Genomic DNA, 14103 nt, shown 5'->3' with positions numbered 1-14103 from the left:
GTCACTTTGGGTCAGCTGGAACAAGGGAGGCATTTTTTAAAGTTTAAATCACCCTTGGTGAAAATGGTCACATGGCCGGTGGCCCCGCCCCCTGATCTCCAGACAGGAGCGACGTGGAGGGCAATCTAAACTCCCCTCTGTCTGGAGATCAGGGGGTGGGGCCACCAGCCATGTGACCATTTTCAAGAGGTGCCTGAACTCCGTTCCACCGTGTTCCAGCTGAAAAAAAGCCCTGCTCCCATCCAATTACTAACCAAGGCCAACTCTGTTTAGCTTCTGAGATCTGACGAGATCAAGCTCACCTGGGCCAAATGTACAGCAATGCAATTTGCACAGCCAGTAGCAGCAGTAATCTTTCTCATTGGAACGTTTCTGGAGCCTTTCAGTTTAGAGAAAAGGGTGTGCGACATGAGGATTAACAAACTATACATGGGAAGGAGAGTGGATAGGTAGAGATTTTCTCCCTTTACCATAGTATTAAAACTCAGGGGCATCCATTGAAGTGGATGGGCAATAGGTTCAAGACAAACAAAAGGAAATCATTCTTCACTCAAACAAGTAATTAAACTGTGGCATTCACTGCCAGTGGATGAGAGATGACTACGAGATGGTTCATGAAGGAGAGATTCATGAAAGGCTACTTAGCCATGGTGACTAAAGCGAGCAGTAAGCCTCTGAATCCTAATGCCAGGAGGCAACATAAGGGGAAGGCCTTGGCTTCTGTGCCTTGTTGTTGGACCCTCCATATTAATTTGGTTGGCCACAGTGTGAGACAGGATGCTGGACTAGATGGACCACTGGTTTGATCTCGCAAGGCTATTCTTACGTTCTTATCATGTTCGTCACCATTAGTGGTCACATAGCTTCTCCTATGACTTTAGTAATCCACCCAAGAATGCAGAAAAATGCTGATTAACACCTGCAATCCCATACTTTGGAAATGCAAGAATGAAGTACCATTTCCCTCTTTTCCACCTGTTTCTTCTAACATATAGCAATAATATAAATATTAAGGACATCATAGCCTATAACTAGAGATGGGCACAATCCGCATTACGATAGAAAAAAACCCACGATAATGGAGATCATGCGATTGTGACCCAGCGGATCGTGATCGGCCAAGGCCAACGATCCGGCGATCAGGAGAGGCCTGGATCGGGGCGATCGGGCTCGGATAGGGGATCCAGACACTCAGGCGCCAGGGGAATGCCTGAGCTCTGTTTGCCCTCCTTCTGTCACCCTGTCTGTCACCCTGGAAACCCGAATGGAAGCCCAGCTTTCCTTGATCAGCAGGACTTCCTTCCAACCATGGAGCAGCAAAGCAGTCACAAGTTGGGAGAAGACACCCAGGGGAGGGAGGGGGAAGGGGGTGTTCTGTAGCCATGGGCACTCCAATCTCGTCCCTGCAAACCCTGATAGGAAGTTCTGACGGCTAAACACAGACGGCCAAACACAAACACAGATGCCGCCGGCATCACTCATTGTTCCTGTATCGCTGGGAACAGCAGGATGCCCCTCTGCTTTTGCCTCCACAATCCACGATCCACGGCTCGGGAACAGGAGATGATCGGCGTGGATCATTAATTCGGGATCATCGCCGGCGCTGATCCACAATCCGCTGGATCATTAAAAATTTTTGGATCGTGCCCATCTCTACCTATAACCACAGCAAAAATACTCTGTTCAAAGGACTGCTGCACAAGTAATATCCCAAATTATCAGCAATTAGGAGCATAGATTATATTCCAACATCAAAAGTGATTGATTATATGAGAAAAAAAGTATGTTTGTGGATTCATGGTCTTTTGTTGAATATTATATATAATCAAGTTCTGCTTCTGTGAGCAGGATGCATGTTTTGGGGACAATATAGCTATTTTTAAATAAAATGGGATTGTTTATTATATATGCTAGCTCTATAGGCAGGGCTCTGTAAAAAAAACAGTCTCATAAAGTAGGCCAACATTATTTGCTATAAATTATAGATTGGGACAGGTTTTAGAAGGCAGAAACTGAGAGAATAGTGGCTTGCCTATGACTCTAAATGAATTCTGGGCTGAGGTAAGATTAGAACCAATGGTTTCTTGGCCTGCAGAGTACACTTTTAGCCATTATAATTGGTAGTAGAGAGTGCTGTCGAGTCATAGCTGACTTATGGTGACCACTAAGACAAGAGACTAACAGAAGTAGTTTGCTGTTACCTGGCTCTGCAACCCTGGTCTTTGTTGGAGGTCTCCCATCCAATTACTAACCAAGGCTGACCCTGCTTAGCTTCTGAGATGTGACAAGACTGGGTTTGCCTGGGATGTCCAGGTGATGGCAGCCATTATAATTATTTGAAGTATTATAGGTATGAAGTTCCAGTCAGGCCTGTGTTTTCCATCCCTAATGTTTCATTGATATTTTCTGACATGATTGTGACTTCTTTGCTACTCTTGATGATTCCACGTTTACATATTTTGGGCTATGCATAAAAATCAGAGCTGACTTCCAAATTAACTGATGCGGAAATTCCCACACACACCTCAAGAAGGAAACTTGGAAATATGTGTAGGATACCCCCTTTGCCTACTATGAAAACTATCACAATCTCCTTTCCTTCTGAAAGAGGCTTGCTCAGTTATCTACAAATGGATTGCAACAGCACGATTCTGTTAGAGATGATGATTATTCCTGGCAAGTCAAGCAACACCCAGCAGACGTAGTGAGGTGGACCTGGGTTACATCCATTGACATTTTCAGATTTTAGCAATCTGGATGAAAAATTAGTGGGTTGGTTCTGTGGTCAACCTGTAGAAGACACTGGTGGTCACTATTTTCCATGTTCCTCCAGCTGGGGGCTTGCCATTCCCTTGCCAGGGGTGGGGAATCCCCTGCTCCCACCTCTCACCCCCACCCCCACTTGCTGGGCCAGTAGGGGGTGCACCCCCTGGGGCTCCCCCCAGTAGCACAGCACACCACCAGGTGGCGCTGCACACTCCCATGCCCCAGAACAGTTCCATTTTGGGCCTAATCGGGCCCTGCGGGAGGGCAGTTCAGCCCTTCACGAGTGCAGGAGCACTCCCAGGCCACCCTTTGACCCACATGATGGCATCACTTCCTGGAAGTGACATCATCACGCCAGCCGGGAGCACAGACCTGTGCTGATGGAAGAGACAGGGCAATTTCATCCCCTGCCCGCTGCAGCCTTCCAACCTGAATAGCTATTAAATACACAAGTGGGGACCTGCAAGAACTTGCAGGGAGGGCATCTCATTTGCCCCTCTCCCATCATGTTCTCTTTCCCTTCCTTGCCCCTCGTAGCCTCTTCTCCCTTTCCTGCTTCCTTCTCTCCTTCCCACCCACCTTTGTCTGTACCCTTGTGTTCACCTTTCACCTGTCCCTGCAACCTCTCCCATGTGGCCTAGGTGCTGGCTGAGCTGGGCCCAAATGCATGGTGGGGAACCTGAAAGGACTTGCTGTAGGTACTTCCCTTTTCCCTGTATCCCCTTCCCTAGATAAATTCTTCTTTACCTTCTCCTGGCAGCCTCCACCTGCTCACCTTTCCCTACATTCTTCTTTCCTTCAAACCTACTAAACAACTTATCATCTGCCTCCTATCTTCATCTATATTTATTAATTTTCTTCATTTATATACTGCCTTTCTCCACAGTGGTAACTCAAAGTAGCTTACACTATTGTCCTTTCCTCAGTATTATCCTCACAGCTGCTCTGAGAGGTAGGTTAGGCTGCGAGTGTGTGACTGGATCAAAGTCTCCCAGTAAGCTTTCACAGCAGAGTGGTGGTTCGAACCTGGGTCTCCTAGATTCTACTCTGATATTCTAACTACTACACTGCACTGGCTTTTATTGGGGGAGATGGCCGCTGTTGAACAGTTGCAAGCAGCCAGGCCTGGGAGAGTCATGCAAGTCATGTGGTTTCAAGGCACCTAGTGGTTTTCTGGGCCTGGCTCCAATGAGTCCTCCCTCATGAGCCAACTCAGCCCTGGAAAGCACCCTGCCCCTGCCTTTTACTGATGAAAAGCAAGCCTGGAATACTGACTGAAATGTCATGGTTGCCTAGCGACAGCCACTGAGGCCATCTGGTTAAAGCTACAGGCACTCCTTTTATGATTTTGGAGGGTTTTTTTTTAAAAAAAAACCATTTTTTTTAGATTTCAGATTTTTCTGCTAACTGGTGGCATTTTTCAGATGTGTGGGAAGATCTGTCTTGACTTTTCATCGTTCCAGTCTCCAGATTTAAATATCATCATATCAGGGCCACTTAGCTATTAGTATATAAGATTCTCCACATCAGAAATTTTCTCTCCCTTCCAGATTCTGGGGTTCCTAACCTGGTCTTGTTTCCAAAGTGCAACTGATGCATTAAAAGATCTCAGGTTCATTTTTATTTCCAAATTATATACAGAGCTGTGTGTATGCATAACTTACCACAGCTTTTCCATTCCTTCATCTTGACCTCTTGTACACCATAAGAAGGATTACATCAAGATGCCTTTTGTGAAATGTTTTAATGTGCACATATGCTTGTCAGCTACCTTGGGTAAGTTCCCAAGACAGTTTCTAAATAAATAAATAATACCTAGATAAAAACACTATAAAAAAGCAATCTCAATGTAATTGTACACATGAGTGTATCTGGACCTTCAGGTGCAGTGTTTTGCTGAAATAAAACACAGCACAAAAAGAATCTTCATGCCATCACACAAACAGACATGACAAGATTGCTTTCTATATATTTAATCAATGTTCCCTGTATATTAATCATTTAGAATTTGGGGGGCAGATCTGGTAATGGACTGAAGGAATTGAAAGTTGAAAATAAATTGTCATGCTTTAATTCTGGAATTATTTTGGAAATTCTTAAACCACATTCAAGGAGAGTAGAAAAATGTTTTGGAACAACAAATAGAGGAAATCTTGTCATCTCTAGTTTCCAGAGGTCTTTGTATCATCTCACGAAGGAATTGCAGGCGCTAGGGGCTACAACTATGGCTGGTGTAAGAATACCTGAAATGCAGATAAGTAAACACCTTAGGTTATATCGGTTCTACTTGTTCGATGTTTATCATGCTCCGACATTCCTTAAGAGTAAAAAATTAGACAAAAAATTAGACAAAGCAGAGTAAAAATTAGACAAAATGATTTAGAAATTTTCAGTTCCTCATCCACCTAGATTTCTTATTCCTGAGAAAGTAGATTCCATTCTTTGCTGTGTTTCCTTGAATGTCATTAGTCTTACTGCTATGCAGAAAAGTGGATTAAATTTTATTGTCAAAGGTGGCGGCTCTCTGCCTTAATTTTTGTACCCTGTTTCTACCCACTCCGGTTTATGATTGAGCATTTATGGTTTATGACTTGAGCTTAAGGCAGTATTGATTGTTGTATGATAATTTCTTGTCTTTTGCTGATATATTATTTTTGGGTAGCTCCTAAATAACATGTGATTGCCAAGGTAACCGAGCTCTGACGTATCACTGGGGGAGGGGTAGAGAAAATGTAAAGCCCGCACAAACTTCCTTTTTTCCGTCTTAGTAATAATTCACACATGAAGAGCTGTCAAAGGATAATAAATCCTAGAAATGGGAAGCCTGAGATATAAATTACTAAAGTATTTCTGTTGATATTATAGCAGTGCTGCTGATGGTATTAGAAACTGAGACATGCATTGTAGAAGGTACTGTTCAAAAGCAGCTATCTTTCCCTCCAAAGTGTACTTACTTGGGTATGAGCCAAAAGGGAGACACTTTTCTATGAACATTTGCAGTAGCAGCAGAGTACCTTCCCCCTTTTGACAATTTTCTCATGTCATTGCAAGGGGGTTAAAAAAGCAATATCCTCACTCTGAATTGACTTAATTTGCCTTCATGTTATTAACATATAGCCAAATCCAATTAGTTTTGTACCGTTGTGGTATACTGATCATCATATTTCCAGATGGGAATTACCATTGTGGCTGGTCCAGGAAGTCTTTACTCTCAGTTGGCTTTATTTGTCCCCCAGTCACATAGCCAAACTTGATTGGCTGGCTACTTATGTTCTTGCTGAACCTGATTGGCAAGAACCTAATTGGCAACACCTTCAGGTGTTGGTTGGAGATCTCCTGGGATTATAACTGATCTTTAGGTTACTGAGATGAGTATCCCTGAGAAAAAAATGGCTGCTTTGGAGGGTGGACTGTATGGCATTATACTATTCTGAGGACACCCCCCATTCCCCCCTCCTCAGACTCCATCCCCCAAATCTCCAAGAATTTCCCAACTCAGTTCTGGCAACCATATTTCGTGAAATCATCTAATTCATTCCTGAGTGGCCAAGGTCAATGGTGTCCCCAACTGAGGAAGAAGATGCAGTAAAGAGATAGGGGGGAGGCAGCTGCAGCGTAGAGTTCACAATAGGCATTTTTTTTTAAAAAAGGTGAATATTCTCATGATATAGAGTTTATTTGGGGAATAATAACATACTTGACAGGAAAGCGGAGAGATAGACTTCTGGCTATCTAGCTGCCTGAGGGAGAGAGGTTCTGAGAAGAAGCAGGATATTACTTTGAGAGTACCAATCTGGAGACAAGACAAGGAAACTGCTGATCTCACACTCCTGTCTAGCTCTTGCTGCACCCTGTAGGGTCTTCTTTTCTTCCTCTTTGTATACCAGACATTGCTTCTTCCAACAGGATCACGTCACATCACTCTGAAAATCCAGATGTGACATAGGTGTGTTGTGTATAAATGAAATCAATCAGTAAAACAGATAAATTCCACCATCTCATAACTCTGCTTCATTATTCTGTCATCCTGGCCTGATACTTACATTATTCTAGCATCATGACAGACACAGCACTGCTTCTTCTCACATCACCAGGAAATGCTGGTGAGAAGACATCAGCAGAGCCTATGCTATTGCTTCTCCCCATAGCCCCTCTGGAAACTGTATCATTCTTTTGGAGGGGTAGCCATGTTACCCTGTTGTAGCAAAAATAAACAGCAGTGCCAGCAATTTCAAGACTATAGCCTAGTTTTTAAGTGCCATGACTGTCCTGTTTTTTATTGGGAATAGATCTGGCCACATTCACAATGTTTATGATCCCTGGCTGCTGTGAAAACTATTTTGGCAGACAAAAGGAAGAGAGGCAACAGAGCAAACTGGATTAAAGATTTGCCCAGCATAGGATTGCCAGCTCCCCAGGCAATTGTCAGGTGGGTGTAGGGGTACCATTCCCCTGCCCGAGGTGGGGGATCCCCTACTCCCACCCTTCGCCCCGCACCCAGTTACTTGGCTGGCAGGGGGCATGTTCCCCAGGGCACCCCCTGGACCCCCAGTGGCCTGAATCATGCTCTACAGCGGGCCTGTTTCAGGTCAAATTGGGCCTGTCAGGGAGTGCAGGTAATGCCCTTTGACATCTGGGACACCCTTTGACCCGCATGATGACATCACTTCCTGGAAGTGACTGTCCTGAATCTGAGGCTCAGCCCCTGGACTTACCAGGAAGAGGGGTGGGAGACAGTTGAGGGACAACTACCCAGCCACCCCAACGGACACCCTGGGCCAGCACGGACCAACAATAGAAGGGGGAAAAGAGGCACCCCAGCCACAGGAAGGTGGAGCAGCTCCCAAGCCCCAGAGGGTCAGAAGGAGCAGGTGGAAGCCAGCTAGCCCCACCCTCCAGTGGGAGGCTAAGAGCCCTGACAGAGGAAGTAAGGACAGCCAGGAGGGGACCAGGGCAGAGGGAGAAGGCACAAGAGATAGGGACAGCCAGCCATCAGCCAGCCAGCAACCTTATCAGCAGGGCAGCAGAAGCAGCACAGGGCCATGCCCCAACCTGCAAACAGGGAGGAAGGGAATAATAGAGACCAGCTGAGGCTGCTGGAAGCTCCAAATAGAGGAGGCTTGGCAGCCAGCCAAGAGAACACAGCTGTAGCTGCCCAGGGGCCTGAAGCTCGGAGCAGAGGAGGTTGGCAGCCAGCCAAGAAAGCACAGCTGTAGCTGCCCAAAGCAGCCAAACTAGCTATCCCAGGTGCAGCTGCTTGAGGCAGCCAAGGCCAATGCTAGAGGGCAAAAGAGGGGTGTGACTGGCAGGTGGGGCCAGGAATGAGGGAAAGGATATAAGGGAAGTCCACCCACAGGGCACAGTGGGTTGTTGTGTACAAGTGTGGTGGAGTGGAGGAGGGGGAGAGAGAGTGCGCGAGCGAGTGCGCGAGCGCAAATGAGAGAGAGAATGAGAGAGCAGCAGAGAGCAGCAGAGAGGAGGCGGAGGAAAGAAGACGAAGAGTAAGAGGAGTAAGACCGACAGCTGGATGGGGACAGCTGTCATGGAAGGCAGCCGGGACAATGTCAGGTTGAAGGGAACTGCGAGAGGACTGAGAGGGTGCAAGGGTGAGGTATACCCTCCTCCTTCCACAGAGCGGGATCCCGCATATTCCCTGAAGGTCCTTTAAGGTGGAAGTCAGGCAGGCCGGAATCTCACAGAGCGGTGCGTATGGCAGAACCTGACAGTGACATCATTACGCAAGCCAGGAGCACACATGCACATGTGAATCCACGGAGACAGCAGGGTAAGAGCCAGGCTCCCAATCTCCCACTGGGGGAGACAAGGGACCTGGCAACCCTATGGGGGATGTGTGCAGCATACTCATATTTCCTTCCACTGTGCTTATGCAAAAGGTGCTCCTGCATAATTAAGTGATGTTATCATGCAGGGCACGGGAGCGTGTCTGCAGACATTTGCCTGGATAGCCTTGCAATGATGGGCAATCTCAGAGCAGTCTGCTTCCTCCTCCTGATTGTCAGTAATAGCCAGGCAGAGAGTTGAATTGGGGGCACATGGGAAGCTTAGCCTAGCAATCACCCTTCTTCTCTCTTCACTCATGAAAGGGGGTATGTTTGTGTAACCCCCATGAACTAGTTGGTTTAGCCCAGGAAGGTGAAGTTGGCTGGTTGCTAGGGTGCTTGGTAGTTTTTTTATGAGCTCTTATCACCTTGAATAAGGGCTGTAATTCCTAAAGTTAAGACAGAAGCCTGGGTTTCAATTTGTTTCCATAACCAACAAGACTGTAGCTAGGGAGTCTGGTACTTGGAGGACCTGAAAATTGGACTTTGCTTGCTCTGAAGTGGTTCCAAACAACCAGTTATTTGGTTTACCACCAAGACAAAGCTGCAAGTTTCTTGTTGCACCTATAGGTTTGGTTGTAAAAAAAATCTAGTTATATTTTTTTTAACTATTGAAATGGTTTTGATTTAAAAGAATTTCTTAATTTACACTTACCTTGCACATTTGATTCTGAAATTAGCCCCATAGAACCCATACAAAAAGAGGTTACAAAAGAGGCTCCCAACGAGGAGTGCCATTCCTCCACCCGGGGCGGGGGATCCCCAGCTCCCACACTTTTACCACTGTGCCCACTTACTTGGCTGGCAGGGGGAACGCTCCCCGGGATGTGCTCTCTGGGTGGTGCACTGCACCCCGGGCAGCGTGGCACACCTCCGCGCTCTGAATCGTGCCCCACACCAAGCCTGTTTTGAGTAGAATCAGGCTCTGCAGCAGGCAATTTAACCCCTCGGGAGCACGGGGAGTACCCTTTCACCTGCATGGCCGCCGCCACTGCCGCCACTTCTGGAAGTGATGTCATCACACCAGCCCGGCGGGTACACGCGTGCTTTGCGTGTGCGCGGAAGGTCACCACGGAGCAGGGGAAAGGTAAGTGCCAGGTCCCAATCCTCCTGGTGGGAGGATAGAGGGACCTGGCAACCCTACTCCTGACTAGTGTGGGACTTGAGAGTGAACTTGCAAAGAGAGATCCCTGAAATGGATTTGTGCAAAACAGTGGGCTTTGATGTAAATAGGATTGTTCTGTCAAATGATATAGATTCTAGTGATGTAAATGCAGAGATAAAAATGCTATTGAACTGTTTGGTGCAATTATAAAATGCAAAGACTAAAGATGCAAGACAAAGGAACATTACTGTGTGAATTCCAGACTCCCAATGCTGTTTGGAGGATAGGGAATGCATGCTGGAAGCACAGGTTGTATGGAAAGTGGGAGGTAATCCCTGTAGATATAGAAGTTGTTTAGAGAAGGAGCAAATGATATAACACAGAAAAGGAAAAAAATGCTAAGTGGAAGTTATGGGGGAGGAAAGAACACCAATGGAACCTCTACCCCTGCTTTAAATCTTTCCCATAAATTGCAACAATTGTTAATCAAGCTGTTGCAGGCTGAAAGTGAAACCAAGATTGCACCAGCAGACGTAAAACTGCAGTTAAACACTTTTTCAAGAGTTACACCTAAACCTATTGGAGAAATAGATTATTCTGATTGGAGAGTACATGCAAGAGAGTTAGTGGAAGAGGAAAACATTCCTGCAAATACAAAAAGGAGGAAAATTATAGACAGTTTGCTTCCACCTGCATTGCATGTACTTTTTGGAGCTGGAAAAAAATACTGCAAAAGAATGTTTTGCAATATTAGAAACTGCAAATGACAATATTGTCCCTGTTTCTGAACGGAAAACAAAATTTTATGAGATTTAAGTTATCAGCATACTAAAGATGTCCCTTCAGACTATCTAAATCATTTCTACACTCTGGCAATGCAAATTGTAGAAGAAAGAGAGTAACAGAGGATGGTTTAAACTTGTATGTTCAGCAGCAGTTCTTCAGAGGATGCTGGTAGGAAGCACTGTTAATTGCACTTAGAATAAAAGGAACAGGTGCTGGAAGTAATCCAAGCAGTGCCCAGTACAGAGAGCTTCTTTATGCTGTGAGATCTTTGCAGAGTGAAATTCTTGATAAACAGGAAAGAAAACTTCAACAAGAGATAACATTAAAGGGAAAGATCTTTAAGTAAAACCAGGGGGGGCAACAAAAAATCCCAGAGAAGGCTCCAAAGAGTTATGTTGACAGAGAAATAAATTGGAAAGCCAAACATTTTGAATCTGAAAGAGAGATGGCTAAATTAAAGCTAACTGTTCAGCAAGCAAATAACCTTGTCTTCAAAACCACTTTTTGTTCAAATTAGCACCTATGAGGAATGACCAAGGATTATGGTTCTTTAATTGTGGATTAAAAGGACATTTTAAGTGTGACTAGGGTCTCCAGGTGCCCCTGTCCTCCCAGTGGGAGGTGGATGACCTGGCACCTACCTTTTCCATTGTTGTCACATGTGCGCGAAGTGCACGTGCACTCCTGGGCCCACACAATGACATCAATTTCGTGGGTGCCCCCAGGAGTACTCCAGGAGCGGGCCTGAATCAAGCCAGATTTGGGCCAATGCATCCTGAATCAGGATGCTGCGGAGCGGGGAAATGTTCCTGCCCTCCACAGCAGCCTAGTTTGGCCCATTCGGGCCTGAATCAGCCCAAATTGGGCCTGAATTGGCCTGGAACAGGCCACTGCGGAGTGCGGGAGTGCTCCTGCGCTCTGCACCGGCCCAATCCGGCCTGTTTCCAGCCTGGATCTCCTGGATCAGGCCTGAATCCTGGAATGGGCCACTGCAGCACGTGGGAGTGGTCCCACTGTTTGCAGTGGCCTGATGTGGGCCAATTTGGGCCTGATACAGGTCAGATTGGGCCCACTGGAGCCTGCTGTGCTGCCTGGGAGCATGCTGCACCGCGAGGGAGCACCCCTGAGGGAGGCCCCTGCCTCCCCTGCCTGCCAGGTAAGCAGGGGTGGGGGTGGAGGGTGGGAGTGAGGGATCCCCTGCCCCCAGTGGGGGACTGGGAATCCTAAGCATGACTGTGTCAATCAGCCTAAATTAATATTCATAAAATTTTAATGAGAACCACAGAGAACCAAGAGCAAATGGGTTCAAAGGAAACAACTGAGATCAAAACAGTTAGTCAGTGGGCCTCCAGAAAAGAGATTCTGGCCATGGGTGAAAAAGAAAGATTGCAAGATGTGGTAGGACTTGTGTGTAATGATTATGTGTATCTGGATGGAGTAAAATGCACATGTTTAAAAGACATGAGTTCACAAGTAACCTGCATTTATGAAGTGTTTTATAAAACCCAATTATCTCATTGGGCATTGCAGCCTATTGGGAATATATTAGAAACAGAAGGAGCTGGAGGACAGACAATGCCTTATTTGGGATTTGTAGTCTTGGAATTGCAGATCCCACATGATGTGGAAGGGATGGAGGATGGATATGAGATTCTAGCTCTTGTGTGTCCAGATCAGCTCATGAATCAAGGAGTGTCTGCTATTATTGGAACAAATGTATTTAACATGGATGCCGATAGTAATCAAGAAGTATCTAGTTCTTTGAAGAGGATGGGCTGGCCACACTGCTAGACAGAAGCTTGCAGATATCACCTGGAAATTCATAGGGAGAAAGTTGAAGCTAAAGATGGGAGTGAAATATGAATGCTGTAGGGAAGACCTGTCAGTGTTCCAGATGGAGGGTCTTGCACAGTAATGGGTATGTTGCAGATGTCAGGAGGGAACTACAGTTCTTTTTGAAGATCCAGAAGTTGTTGCTGGGCCAGGAGGGATGGCTGTCTTCCCACAGATAGTGAAGTTCACTATAACTAACATGAGAAAAGGGATGTGCATTAAGAATTTGACACAAAGGGATATTGTGTTGAATCCTCACGCTGTAGTTACAACTTACAAGGGCTTGTGAAGTAGAATGTCCATACCTGTTTGCCCACTGCAAATACAAAAGAAAATGATTTACCACTTCTGAATTTTGAAGCTTCACCACTAAGTATATCAGAACAAGGAAGGATTTCTCAATTTATAGCAAGAGAAGCATCATGAGTTTTTGAAGTACGTGTTTTAGACCTTGGCAGAGTCTCAGGTGTGGCTCACAGGATTGATCTAACCAGTGATGTGCATTTCAGAGAAGGAACTAGCTGAGTTTTACCTGCTGATATAATAACACTAACTTGTTCACTGCTCTGGATGAGGCACTAATCTGTCTAGAAGAGCGGTATATAAGCACAGTTGCTGTTGCTGTTGCTGTTGCTGTTGCTGTTGCTGTTGCTGTTGTTAACAGGCATTAAAATATTCTAGTAGTTACTGATCACTTCACCAAATATGCACAAACGTATCCCTCAAGGGATCAAACAGCAAGAGCTGTTGTTACAACTCTTTGGGGAAATTTTGTAAGCCACTATGGCTTCCCCAGAAGATTCCACAATGACCAAGGCCCAAGTTTTGAGTCAGAACTAGTTGTGGAGCTAAGTAAAATTGTCGGGACAAAGTTGAGAGGTTCAATTGTACCCTTTGGGATATGTTAGAAACCTTGGAATCAAATAAGAAAACTAACTGGAGAAAGTATATAAAACTATATAATTGTACTAAGGATGATACTACAGGAATTAAAGGAATTTATTAATTTACATTTGTCTTGCAAGTTTGGTTCCTAAGTTAGCCCTGTATAACCTATACAAAAAGATATTACTTTTGGTATTCCTAAGCCCAAGTACTCTCTGCAGGTTTCTTCCCACACCTCCTAAAATAGGGGACCCTCCAAGTGTTTTTTAAAAGTAGGTGGGGTCAGATGGGGCTTCTGATTGGCCATTGGAGATCTGTCTGGCTGTGCAGATTTTTTAAAAGTCGCTTCAGCACGGCTGCCACCACAGCTTAAAGATATTCACTGTGTGACCGAAGGCAAGCTGCGTGCCTGTAAGAAAATATTTTATAAGGTATCCTGTTAAGCTTCTGCCTGAAATGAGGAAGAGTTAGTATTATGTATTGTTGGAATATATGTGTGTTGCAAGGTCTGATATTCAGTCATTATGGGGTAAATGTGTTTACCTACCATGCTATTGTTTAGATTGACCTGGAAAGGGAACCTGGCACAGAGCCAATAATCTGCAAGCCCGGGAAACTGAAGTGTGTTTGTAAACTCTTATTGGTCAACAGGTCAAGTGACTTTCTTTCTAGGGTCAAGAAGACGGAGGAAGAAGAAGATTCTCCATTCAGTTATCCCAGCTCTTTGTTTGTAACAAGTGGTAAGAATGTAGCTCTAGGCGTTTGTTGTTTTGTAGCAATCCTGTGACCCTTTTCCTTTAGAAGTAAACGATTTTAAAAGCTAAACTCGTGTGCCGACTCTCTGTTGATTCAAGATCCATTGCACCTCTGATTGAAAGCTATTTTTAA

General features: G+C 45.3%; 1 protein-coding gene and 1 long non-coding RNA gene across 2 annotated transcripts in view; one reads left to right on the top strand and one right to left on the bottom strand.

Annotated features, from left to right (window-relative positions):
- The window catches only part of LRMDA (leucine rich melanocyte differentiation associated), a 539681-nt gene that overhangs the window by 295520 nt on the left and 230058 nt on the right, over positions 1 to 14103 (top strand). The window lies entirely within an intron of this gene.
- LOC129332881 (uncharacterized) lies at positions 6485 to 12786 on the bottom strand. Its single transcript, XR_008597348.1, has 3 exons — positions 12608 to 12786; positions 12377 to 12524; positions 6485 to 6689 (listed from the first exon to the last, which is right to left on the bottom strand). It is a non-coding gene; the product is annotated as an uncharacterized LOC129332881 (long non-coding RNA).

The sequence above is a fragment of the Eublepharis macularius genome, chromosome 6 (genome assembly GCF_028583425.1).
Source record: "Eublepharis macularius isolate TG4126 chromosome 6, MPM_Emac_v1.0, whole genome shotgun sequence".
Taxonomy (NCBI): Eukaryota; Metazoa; Chordata; class Lepidosauria; order Squamata; family Eublepharidae; genus Eublepharis; species Eublepharis macularius.
This window is presented reverse-complemented; position numbering and strand designations above follow the sequence as displayed.